The following is a 13,446-nucleotide window of genomic DNA, read 5'->3' on the forward strand; positions in this document are numbered from 1 at the left end:
TTACCATTTCACCGACTAACCTGCCTCACAGCGTTGTTTTGAGGGAGGTGCTTATTTTCTCGAGCTCCTTGGGTATACGTGTAATCAGATTAAGTAAATCAAACAAAATGTATTGTAACAGAGGCAAGGGTCTTTCTGGTCCATCACTCAGGCTCTTAGTCTCTATGCTATATCACCCAAGACTCCAGTACCGCCTCCTCCAGTGGTGAGGCTGTTTTGAATTTTCTCACAACCAAAGGAAGGCAGAACAAAGGCCTCTTCCCCACTTAAAAGGGAAGAGGGCTATTCACACGAGAGTGTTTTAAAAGAGCCTGACCTCCTGCTCTGCACACTTTTAGTGGCTGAGCGGCTGTTTTCTCCCCGTAGACCTTTTAGTCCTGTTGAATAAGTATCTAGTTCCTTTCAATAAATTCTGCGCATTTTGATGGCAAAGTGACTACACGTAGCTGAAGTGACAGCTGCTAGCGACAGGCGAGAGCTTGTTAAGCCCAAAAAGATGTCACATCATTTTCATAGTGCTGCTTGTCTTCTTTTTTCAGCAGCTCTCTGCAATGAGCATAGAGTAATGTCATATATATATATATATATATATATATATATATATATATATATTGCAGCCAGAAACAGGTAGTCAATGAGGGTGTTTATTCATTGAAGGTCAGGCTTTTGTATTATGAAACTTCCAGCAGATGCGATAAGCAGTAAATTGCAGATCTATCACTGCCCCCCCTCCCTCCCCAGCGAGCGTGCGCGGGAAATCAGCAGAATCCTGCCTCTGTTTGATTTATAGCCCACTTTTGACCAACCCTTATCTAGTTCCCACAAGCCTTTTTCTGATGCAGCTCATGTCTGAATGACAATAGACAACCACTGCCATTATGCTCCAAAATCCCTCTCTGCATTCTAGACACCTAAGATTACATCTGGGCTATTGATTTATTACTGCCTCCCCCACCCCACTACCCCTCCCGGGACCAGTTTGTTCACCCTGAACAAGATAGACTATTATTAAACTGAGCAAACAACTCCATGTGAACTTGCTAAGGGAAATAATCATTTGCAGCCACCTTTCTAAGAACCTGGATGCACAAAGCAACAGAGGCGCTAAAATATTAAGGCTATTTTTATGTCTGTAGCCACCAGTTGTGCTTTGCTCAGATTATATTTAATTGATGCACAATGTGCGATAGCATAAACATGCTCTCCCCCCCCCCCCCCATCTTGTAGTGCCTCTCTCAGAACCTTCAGATGCTGCAGTCCTCCTGCGGATACTTTCCAGTTTGAATTAAAACCCAAATAATTGCAGGGCTCTGCTTCCTTGCCTGTTACGGTAACACCTTCCCCATCAGAGGCAAAGAGGTTTTACAGTACAGCACCTCTTGGAGCCTCAGCAAAACACACACACATCTTCTTTCAATTTGTGAGAGATTTCTGGGAGATATAAATATCCTACAGCTATCATCATCTCTGTAGTCCCACTTGCACATTGAAATGTGATGTGATGGCAATAACAGTTGTGTTGTTATTTGTGTGTTTGTTTGTTTTTTTATTTAATATCTTCCATCTCAGCTTCAGCAGTAGCATATGATGTGGTTTCTCTTGGGTGCTAACCATGTGGGTGTTGCAGAAATGCTTCTCCCTGGATAGAACAAAGACAGCCCTGTTTCACCTCCAGAGGGGTTGCTAGGCTTATAAAATTTCCCTCTGTCACCGACTGGTCACCTGGAGTGCGATATTTCTGCCAACCACTGTTACCCCACCATTGTGGGACTATAATGTTGTTGCTGGTTTCTGGCATCCACCTCTCTCAGGAGACAATGGAAGAGGGACCCTTTGGGGGCAATGTCAAATTACTGGAGAGTTACAGTGCTTGTTGGGACGCAGGTGGCGCTGTGGGTTAAAGCCTCAGCGCCTAGGGCTTGCCGATCAAAAGGTCGGCGGTTCGAATCCCTGCGGCGGGGTGCGCTCCCGCTGCTCGGTCCCAGCGCCTGCCAACCTAGCAGTTCGAAAGCACCTCCGGGTGCAAGTAGATAAATAGGGACCGCTTACCAGCGGGAAGGTAAACGGCGTTTCCGTGCGCGGCTCTGGCTCTGGCTCTGGCTCTGGCTCTGGCCAGAGCAGCGATGTCACGCTGGCCACGTGACCCGGAAGTGTCTCCGGACAGCGCTGGCCCCTGGCCTCTTAAGTGAGATGGGCGCACAACCCCAGAGTCTGTCAAGACTGGCCCGTACGGGCAGGGGTACCTTTACCTTTTACTTTTACAGTGCTTGTTGCAGATCGTGTCCTCCCTCAAAGAGGGCACGTGTTGCGGTGCAACCTGACAACCAAACCCTGTGTTGTGGGTGGGTACAACCTTACAAGTTGTGACAATTTGCTACACGGCAAGTGAAACCCAATGGCAACAGCCAATCAGCTAAGTGGGGGAAATTCCTGCCGTGCCCCTGTCCCAACGACAGATGACACATGACGGCATAGCAAGGTCAATCGCAAAATGCCCTAAAATTAGGGAGAGGTGAATGACCAGTAGAATTCGAGATCAAGGAGAAGAGCTGGTGGAAAAAGACTGGAAGAAATTTAAAACCTATCTACAAAAACACTGTAAAATTTTTGAATGTTGATGACATTGAAATGAAATGAAGGGGTTCTAGTAAATAAGGTAAAATAAGAGTATAAAAGAAGGGTTAGATACTAAATGAAAATTTTGAGAAATAAACTATGTGAGGGAAAGTAATCAAGGATGAAACTAATAAGAATGAATTTGCTAACCAATTTTAAACTGGAATACAAGAAAGGGAGGTGTGAGGAAGTCAGGAAAATAAGTTCATGAATGTTAATAACTTGAAAAGAGGGTCTTATTTCTTTTTTGTTTGTTAACTTTTTGATTTCTCTTTTTCATTGTATGTTGATTGTTTGTATTTATGTGTTTTGATGTTTTGTTTTTTGTGTGTAATGTTTCTCTTTTGTAAAACTTAATAAAATATCATTTTTTTAAAAAAGGAGACAGATCAGCAGCTTTTAAACAAAATAAAAATAAAGAACACTGTCTGCCTCATGAAAAAAAAAATTAAATTAGGGAGAGGTGGGTGGGTGTTCCAATGCACAAGCGAAAGAGGAAGCTCTGGGACACGTGCATGGGTTTATATAGGTCCCTCGATCCGTTTAGACTGCACCCCATTGGCCAGATTAAACCCAGCATCAAGGGATCTACCAATCAGGTGTTGTGTGTGTGGCTATCCAATAGACCCACCCACAACCAGGAGGTCAGTCTCCAGGTCTCACCACAACACATACCCTCTTTTAGGGAGGACACGATTTGTATGCAGGAAGAGAAAGGGACAAGAAGCCTGGACATGGGACCTCTTGATGGGCCCATGGAAGCCCAGCAGACCCTCCCATTGAAATTATGAGATCTAGCCATGAATTTCTTTGGTCCTTCAGCAGGTTAAAGTTGGTGAACCAAAAAGGGGGTCAGATAGAACCAATTTCAACCTCTTGCCCGTGAGTAAGGAAAGTGCTGTTTACAGCCCAGCCACATGAAAACTGTTGTCTGCAAAAGATTCTCATGATGCTGTTGCTGCATCTGCAAGATGCAAACATCTGGGCAAGGCTGATTATTACATGGACCTTTTCCTGGAAATCAACACCCCACCCAGAGGGAGGAAGCCAATTCCCAAAGAAAAACTGGCCCCACCCATGTTGGTGGGTTATTCTGAGGCAGCTTTCAGGCCCTCCCGATCTTCTCATGGAGAAACAGCTTTCACATGCTTAAAGTAGGGGTGGGGAATCTGTCCCCCCCCCCTTGAAGTTGCAGGATTTCAGCTCCCATCAGCCCCAAGCTGCATGGTCAATGGTCAGGGATGGTGGGAGTTTTAATCCAGCAACATCTGGAAGGCCACAGTTTCTCCCAAGTATCTCACAGGATCTAGAATTCCACACTGCTGTGCTACTTTAAATAATATATTCAGTAAAACCCACTGGGTTTCTTTTCTCCTGTTATGGAAGGTAGGGAGGTTGTATTTTGTTTTGCTTCACTTTGCTTACTGTATGTTTTACGTGTGTTCCCCTCAATCAACTTCCTTGGTAAATACTAATGCATCTGAGAAGTAGTGCCAAAATTCATCCTATTCCTTCTCCCTATCCATCACTTTTCCGTAGATTGTAAGTCTGAGGTGATTTACTGGCTTATTAGTTATCTTTGTAAGCTGTTCTGGGATCCTTTTCATCTGAAGAGGATGATTAATATCCAGTACATACATACATACATACATACATACATACATACATACATACAGGTAAAGGTAGCCCTGACCGTTAAGTCCAGTCGCAGACGACTCTGGGGTTCCATGCTCATCTCACTTTATTGGCCGAGGGAGCCGGCGTTTGTCCGCAGACAGCTTCCGTGTCATGTGGCCAGCATGACTAAGCTGCTTCTGGCAAACCAGAGCAGCACATGGAAACGCTGTTTACCTTCCCTCTGGAGTGGTACCTATTTATCTACTTGCACTTTGACATGCTTTCGAACTGCTAGGTGGGCAGGAGCTGGGACTGAGCAATGGGAGCTCACCCTTTCATGTGGATTCGAACTGCCAACCTTCCAATCAGCAAGCCCTAGGCTCTGTGGTTTAGACCACAGCACCACCTGCATCCCACATACATACATACATACATACATACATACATACATATTGGACAAACCCTGTGGTTGAACCACAAAACACTGTGGTTGAAGTGCTGCTTCTTGTTGTTGTTGTTGTTGTTGTTGTTGTTGCTGCTGCTGTTGTTGTTGTTGGTTTTCTAAAGGTAGCCAAAGTGCTTCATTATTTTTATTATATTTACCCTTCCATCAGTCATGTGGAGCAGCGCAAGCCAGTACAGTCATACCTCGGGTTCAATGTGCTTCGGGGTGAGCGCGTTCGAATTGCGCTCCACGGCAACCCGGAAGTAACGGAGCACGGGTTTCACCGCATGCGCATGCGCAGACGCTCAAAATGACACCCCGCGCATGCGCAGAAGTGCCGAAACGTGGCCCGCGCATGCGTGGACACGGGGTACGTTTGCTTCTAGATGCGAACGGGGCTCCGAAACGGATCCCGTTCCCATCTAGAGGTACCACTGTATACCTGATGAGCTTCATAGGCAAGAATCCTGTATCCATGCCCATCAAACTCCACTGCAGAATTTTCACCATCATCCTCATCACACTTAGTTCCCTGCCCACATGTTCATAACCCAAGTTGGCAGCCCCTGGCACATTCAAATTCCATGCAGCTTGAATTCATTTGTGCTAGCCAAGAGAACTTTTCATTGTCCAGTGCAATGACACATCTCAAACTTTTTAAAGTAGAGTTTTTATTTTCATTTCTCTTTTTAAAAAGGGAATGGTGTTTTGTTTTAATAAGCTCTCCCCCTCCTTCCCCCTCATCTTTTCTCTTTGGTTTTTCTCCTTCCTTGGGGAAGGCGTGTGGGGAGAGAGACACCAGTTAAGGCTATTTTTGAAGATATATTGTGGTATTTTTCTTACCAGCTGAGCTGTCTCTTAATCCAGCCCAACATGTTGTTTGCTTTTTTGACTGCTGCTGGGCCTTCAGCAGGTGCTTTCATCAAGCTGTCTACACCAATGCCTAGCTCCTTTTTCCTGAGTGGCTACATTTAATTTAGAACCCATCAAGGCGTATGAGCAGTTCAAGCAAATTCTGTCCATGGTGTATTCCCAGGCAAAGTCTGCTGTGGATTTCATCTGCTCCTCTTGTCCAATTTCTACATATATTATTAAGTCTACTTCCAGCAAAGCATTTTGCTGCATGAATACAGATGTGCATTATTAAACTAATATTATTGCAGAATAAATTATTGATTACAAAGAATAATAGACGATTAAAAAATAGCTTTTCCTGTTTATAAAGGGAAAGGCTAACTTTGTCTTCATCTTATTATTACCATTACTATTATTTGTATTAAATTTATTATACATGTGACTGGCATTTTTTACGTTTCCTTTTTTTATCGTACCCTAAGTGTGCTTGGGACGCAGGTGGCGCTGTGGGTTAAAGCCTCAGCGCCTAGGACTTGCCGATCGAAAGGTCGGCGGTTCGAATCCCTGCGGCGGGGTGCGCTCCCGCTGCTCGGTCCCAGCGCCTGCCAACCTAGCAGTTCGAAAGCACCTCCAGGTGCAAGTAGATAAATAGGGACCGCTTACCAGCGGGAAGGTAAACGGCGTTTCCGTGTGCGGCTCTGGCTCGCCAGAGCAGCGATGTCACGCTGGCCACGTGACCCGGAAGTGTCTCCGGACAGCGCTGGCCCCTGGCCTCTTAAGTGAGATGGGCGCACAACCCCAGAGTCTGCCAAGACTGACCCGTACGGGCAGGGGTACCTTTACCTTTTAAGTGTGCTTATCTGACATCTGAAGGCAGCCCTGTTTAGGGAAGCTTTTAATGTTTGATGGACTACTGTATTTTAATATTTTGTAGGAAGCTACCCAGAGTGGCTGGGGAAACCCAGCCAGATGGGCGGGGTATGAATAATTTATTATTATTATTATTATTATTATTAATCTTCAATGGTTGGGCACTTTTCCAGTACGACACCTCAGGCCCCCCATGGTCCAGCCAGGAAGCAGTTATTGGAGGGTTTTCCCAGGCTAGCACAACTGCCAAATGGGTCTTGTGTGGGCCAGGGAAGTGGCCTGTGGCCTACCTGATATTTGACCTGTCATGGGCAGACTACTCAGCTGACTCCACCTCAGGGGTCTCCTCTGCAGTCAGGGCCTTTTCAGTGGTGGTGCCCCACTTATGGAGTCCAAGGGAAGCTGAGCTCCCACCTCCTGTTTTCCATTGAGTATCAGGGTAAGACTTTGTTTCCCTAGGTCTTTAAAGGTCTCTCTCTTCTTAATGTGTTCAAACTCCTGCTTTCTTGCTGGTTTTATTATGATTGGCATGTTTTCCTGCAGCGCATTGATTGCTGGCTGCATTTATCATCATTTTTCATTTGTATGCCGCCTTTCCATAGTTAAAACAATGCTCAAAGCGGCTTACAGCATGACAGGATTTACGTAATTACCAACATAACAAAAGTCATAGGTAAAGGGACCCCTGACCATTAGGTCCAGTTGTGGCCAACTCTGGGGTTGCGGCACTCATCTCGCTTTATTGGCCGAGGGAGCCGGCGTACAGCTTCCGGGTCATGTAGCCAGCAGGACTAAGCCGCTTCTGGTGAACCAGAGCAGCCATTTACCTTCCCGCCTGAGCGGTACCTATTTATCTACTTGCACTTTGACATGCTTTCGAACTGCTAGGTTGGCAGGAGCAGGGACCAAGCTACGGGAGCTCACCCCGTCACAGGGATTCAAACCGCCAACCTTCTGATTGGCAAGTCCTAGGCTCTGTGGTTTAACCCACAGTGCCACCTGCATCCCCAACAAAAGTCATAAACAACGAATAAATGAAGCACATCGAAAGGAACACAACCAAATGGAAAACAATTTCCACATAAATCATAAAATCTAAAACCAAAGAAATACAACATTAATATCAATAACAATTTTAAATGACATAGATAAAAAATAAAAACGGTTTTTGAAAAGATCCATCTGTGTCAAGCATCAGCAGCAGTCCTTTATGGAGCCCGTCAGGCCCCACCTCAAGCCAGGGGGAGAGAGGCAGGGCAGGGCCCTCAGACTCCCAGCAGGTCAGTCATGAACTGTCGAAGGACCCATGTTGTCACTGGCTGTTATACAAATATAACAATTCCAAGTCAAAACTGTTAATAAACCAAGGCGGCAAGGGAGTAAGAAGGAGTTAAAGGTAAAGGTAAAGGTACCCCTGCCCGTACGGGCCAGTCTTGACAGACTCTGGGGTTGTGCACCCATCTCACTTAAGAGGCCAGGGGCCAGCGCTGTCCGGAGACACTTCCGGGTCACGTGGCCAGCGTGACATCGCTGCTCTGGCGAGCCAGAGCCGCACACGGAAACGCCGTTTACCTTCCCACCGGTAAGCGGTCCCTATTTATCTACTTGCACCCGGAGGTGCTTTCGAACTGCTAGGTTGGCAGGCGCTGGGACCGAGCAGCGGGAGCGCACCCCGCCGCAGGGATTCGAACCACCGACCTTTCTTTTTTTATATATAATAATTTTTTATTGATTTTCCAACACAAATTGTAAACAAAACAACACACACAGAAAAACATACAAAAACATGTAAACATGTATAATTTCAAACCCTCTTTTTCATTAACCTTGCTTCCCGGACTTCCCCTTACCTCCCCTTTTCTGCATCCTGTTTAAAACTTTTTTTCCAACAACTCCTCAGGTCAATCAAATAATAACATTTTCTTATTTTAATTTCATTCTCATAGTTAATCGGTTACAGCTGTAATTCTATAATTTCCTTTCCCTTGACATTTTAGCCCTCATTAATTTTGCAGCAGTTCTTAAGATATACTTTAAATTTCCTCCAATCTTCTTCCACCGTCTCTTTTTCTTGGTCACGGATTCTGCCAGTCATCTCCGCCAGTCCCATATAGTCAATCACCTTCGCTTGCCATTCTTCCAGCGTGGGTAGTTCTTGTGTCTTCCAATACTTTGCTAAGAGAATCCTTGCTGCTGTAGTAGCGTACATAAAAAACGTTCTATCCTTCCTTGACACCAATTGGCCGACCATGCCCAGGAGAAATGCCTCTGGTTTCTTATGGAAAGTACATTTAAGTACCTTCTTAATTTCATTTTAAATCATTTCCCAGAAGGCCTTAATCCTCGGGCAAGTCCACCAAAGGTGGAAGAAGGTACCTTCAGTCGTATTACATTTCCAGCATTTGTTGTTGGGCAAATGATAAATTTTTGCAAGCTTGACCGGGGTCATGTACCACCTGTAAATCATTTTCATAATATTTTCTCTTAAGGCATTGCATGCCGTGAATTTTATACCGGTGGTCCATAACTGTTCCCAGTCAGCAAACATAATGTCATAACCAAAGTCTTGTGCCCACTTAATCATAACTGATTTAACTGTCTCATCTAATGTATTCCACTTCAACAGCAAGTTATACATTCTTGATAGATTCTTAGTATTGGGTTCTAACAGTTCTGTTTCTAGTTTTGATCTCTCCAAATGGAAGCCAATTTTCCTGTCTTGTTTAAACACCTCCATTATTTGATAATAGTGAAGCCAATCTCTTACTTTAAACTTCAATTTCTCGAAACTCTGTAATTTAATTTTCCCACTATCTTGCTCTAAAATTTCACCATATCTTGGCCATTTAGATTCCATATTAAGTTTTTTCACCCCCTTAGCTTCCATTGGTGACAGCCACCTAGGAGTTTTATTTTCCAACAAATCCTTATATCGAATCCAAACATTATACAATGCTTTCCTAACGATATGGTTTTTGAATCCTTTATGAATTTTAACCTTGTCATACCATATATATGCATGCCAACCGAATCTATTATCAAACCCTTCCAAATCCAAAATGTCCATGTTCTCAAGAAGTAGCCAATCTTTCGACCAGCAGAAAGCTGCTGATTCATAATAAAGTCTTAAGTCCGGCAGGGCAAACCCCCCTCTATCTTTTGCATCAGTTAATATCTTAAATTTTATTCTGGGCTTTTTGCCCTGCCAGACAAATTTAGATATGTCTTTCTGCCACTTCTTGAAACAGTCCATTTTGTCCACAACCTGTAAAGTCTGAAACAAAAATAACATTCTAGGCAATACATTCATCTTAATAACAGCAATTCAGCCTAACAAGGAAAGTTTCAAATTTGACCATATCTCTAGATCTTTCTTTACTTCTGTCCAACATTTGTCATAGTTGTCTTTAAATAGATTCACATTCTTAGATGTCATGTTGATCCCTAAATATTTCACTTTCTTAGCCACCATTAATCCTGTCTCATTTTGGAACCTCTCTATTTCTACTGTTGTTAAATTTTTCTCCAAAACTTTAGTTTTTTGCTTATTCAGCTTAAATCCTGCTACCTGACCAAAGATTTGAATTAATTCTAAAACTCTTTTCGTACTAGTGTCTGGCTCTTGTAAAGTCAATACTAAATCATCTGCAAAAGCCCTCAATTTATATTGTTTAGCTCCGACCTGAATTCCTTTAACCAGCTGGTCCCCCCTGATCATATTTAACAAAACCTCCAAGACAGATATGAAAAGTAGTGGGGATATTGGGCACCCCTGTCATGTCCCTTTTTCTATAGAAAGTTCTTCAGTAACCACATTATTTACAATTAACTTTGCTTTTTGTTCAGAATATATTGCACCTATACCATTTTCAAAACCTTGACCTACCCCCATCCCGTGGAGATTCTTTTTCATAAAACTCCAAGAAATATTGTCAAAGGCTTTCTCCGCGTCCACAAATATTAATACTGCCTTCGTATTAATATTAACTTCTAGCAATTCCATAATGTCTATTATATTTCTCACATTGTTTGACAAATGTCTCCCTGGGAGAAAGCCAGCTTGGTCCTTATGAATCTCTTCCACCAACACCTTCTTCAGTCTTTTTGCTAAAATGTCAGCAAATATTTTGTAATCCACATTAAGTAATGATATAGGGCGGTAGTTCTTAATCTGGTTCTTTTCAGTCTCAGTTTTTGGTATAAGCGTAATAAATGCTTCTTTCCACGATTCAGGTGCCTTTTTCCCCTCTAAAATTTCGTTACAGACCTCCTTCAGTGGTTGTACTAACCATTCCTTCAGAGCTTTGTAATATCTGGAAGTCAATCCATCTGGTCCTGGAGATTTCCCCAATTGCATATTTTGAATGGCACCCTCTATTTCTTGTTCTGTTATTTTCTCATTCAAGGCCATTGTACTTTGTTGTGAAATTTTTTGTAATCCATATTTCTTAAGAAAATCATCTATTTCTCCTTCTTTCTCCGGCCCTCGTGCATACAGTCTCCTGAAATAGCTCTGAAAACAATTACTAATCTCATTTGGTTTATAGATGTTCTTTCCTTCCACCTCCAAGTTTGTGACTGTGTTCAATTTTTGTCTCTTCTTCAATTGCCATGCTAGAAGTTTCCCACATTTGTCTGCTGATTCAAATGTCCTTTGTCTCATTTGTTTAATTTTCCATTCTATCTCTTGATTCATCAGTTCCATATACTGCAACTGGTAAAATGTAATTTCTCTCAAAATCTCATGAGACTTTGGTTTTAACCTCAATTTCTTTTCACCTTCTTTTATCTTTTCCAAAATCTTATCTTTCTTCTCATTTTGTTTTTTCCTCTTTAAGGAATTCTGTTGTATTAGGAAACCTTTCGATCAGCAAGCCCTAGGCGCTGAGGCTTTTACCCACAGCGCCACCCACGTCCAAGAAGGAGTTAGGGCAGCAAATACACTTAAGTTGAAGATCGGTCATCAAACTATTGAAAAAGAAGCCCTCTCGGTAAATAATAGCCACGTGGCAGCTTTGCCATTCATATACTAATTCTAAATTTCAACCACTGAGAAGCTACCTACCTTCCAAACTATGAAAAAGTAGTAGCCTTTATGAACACTGATCTAGTTACATCATTTTATAGCAGTAGTAATCGTAATAGTTTATTGATTTATGAATTGTCTCATGTAAATTTACAATCGTGCCATCATAGAATATATACATACGATAAATACATATTATTGACTGAATCAATCTCTTTTTCCTGCCCCTTTCCAACAGAAATGTAGCAATCATATTGCATTTCTGTACAGATAGAATAATACACACAAAGGGGGGTGAGAGATCTTTTAAAAACAAAAATCTTATGACGTTTTTAATGCATTTCATGACCTGAAATATTTGACTCCAGACTTTAAAGGTTTGAGGTTGGCAACAGCTGTCTCTTTCTCCCATTAGGAAAGGCACCATGGAAGTATTAAAGAAACTGTAGGAGAAAAAGATGTCTGCCATCAGCACTGTCAGTCCTAGCAATCATGGCCGGTTTGATGTCTTTTATATGAGTTCCTGCATATGTTTCTGGAAATCGGTGGGCTATTGGAGAATGCTTGCCTCTCGCTGACTGTATCTTCTCAGTCCGAATTGTGTGTGAATAGGAATTAAGGAAACATACACAAGGAGAGGGGTGTCTAATTCTCTAAGAAACACATTTCCATTCATGTGGGAGTTGCAAGACATGCCAGTGGTCTTTCATAATCTTTCACTCTACTCTTTGTTTGTCATTTCATTTCCTTTGTGGTGCCAACATTACTAGACGGCTCAGTGACACAGATGCTCAAGGAGTGAATACTCAACTCCTTTTTCCCCTCTCTCTATCCCCCCCCACCTACATCTTTTTTTTCTTTTTGGCTTAGGGAAAGCTTTTCCCTTAGCTATGGAAACACCCTGTTCCCTTATTGGAGTTGACCGGGAAAAAAATCTTGATTTATCTGTCTAGAAGCATTTCCTGCTTTAAGTTTTGTTTTAGAGCAGAAGCCTGTTCTCTTCCATTTGCCTCTGCCTATGTCCTTAGCAACCCAGAATATAGAGAATGTCCCGAACAACCATTGCATTGCCATAATGTGGTTGCAATAAAGGTCATAAATGGAGCCTGCCTGGGAATTAATTCAAATAAGAAATTGACGTGCCAAGTTCAGTCCTCTGCTGGGCATGTTAATAATGTCACTTGTGTGATTGCTGCCAGAGGACATCCTAAAGCCACTACTTGCATCTCCCTGGCCCTACCCTTGGGGCTCCCTTACTAGGACAAAAGCAGAGCCCAGAGGTCAGAAAGAGACTGCGGCGGCATCACTGCCGGGAGATAACTATTCATCTCCTTAAAGTATGGGCTAGCTTCTTGAAAGATTAATGTTGCTGGTGTTCAGGCATTTAAAAAATAGCACTGATTTCATCCCTGGACGGACTCCAGTGAAGTGACAACAGGGGTGAACTGGGAAGCGGCAAAGTCCTTGAGTTGCCATATGGCAAACATTTATAACTTCAGCAAGGCTGTTGCAATATCCTAACAAGTCATTCAAAGGGTCTTTTTTTTTGGGGGGGGGGGTTCAGCAATCAAAAGAGCCAGAATATGGGGTGGTGGGATAGTGGGTTGGGTGGGGGACCCCTGCATCAGCATTTCTTGCACAAATAGGGAAGAGAAAGAACTAAGGGGACAAATGCGGAAAATGCGACTAAAGAAATGATGCGCGTGTTTTTAGTAATGATAAAGGAGATTACTTACTTGGCTGTGTGTTTGTGGAAATGTTTAGAATGAGAACAGTGGCTTCTTGTTTTAAAAGGAGGGGGGGACTGAGGAAAGAGTGGACAGTCCACAGGATACATATGTACCAGGCCTTACTAGGGTTGTTGGAACCTGTTTTCATTATCAGAGCCCAGTGACAGATGTGCTGCAACAGAGGAAAGAATGATTCTCCGAGTCCACCCACACAGAGCTGGGGCTTGGAGGAAGGCAGGTAAGGCTTTTGGACTTCTGGGCAGGCTTCAGTGCCAGCACCTCCTTTT

At 43.1% G+C, this 13,446-nt stretch overlaps 1 long non-coding RNA gene across 1 annotated transcript in view; it reads right to left on the reverse strand.

The window, feature by feature from the left end:
* LOC307212809 overlaps nt 1-13,267 on the reverse strand; it is a 30,735-nt gene extending 17,468 nt beyond the window's left edge. The window contains exon 1 of the long non-coding RNA XR_013837239.1: nt 13,166-13,267. This is a non-coding gene — a long non-coding RNA (uncharacterized lncRNA). The remainder of the gene's footprint in view (nt 1-13,165) is intronic.
* Nucleotides 13,268-13,446: the final 179 nt, after the last annotated feature.

The sequence above is a fragment of the Podarcis cretensis genome (genome assembly GCF_951804945.1).
Source record: "Podarcis cretensis genome assembly, chromosome: 3".
Classification (NCBI taxonomy): Eukaryota; Metazoa; Chordata; class Lepidosauria; order Squamata; family Lacertidae; genus Podarcis; species Podarcis cretensis.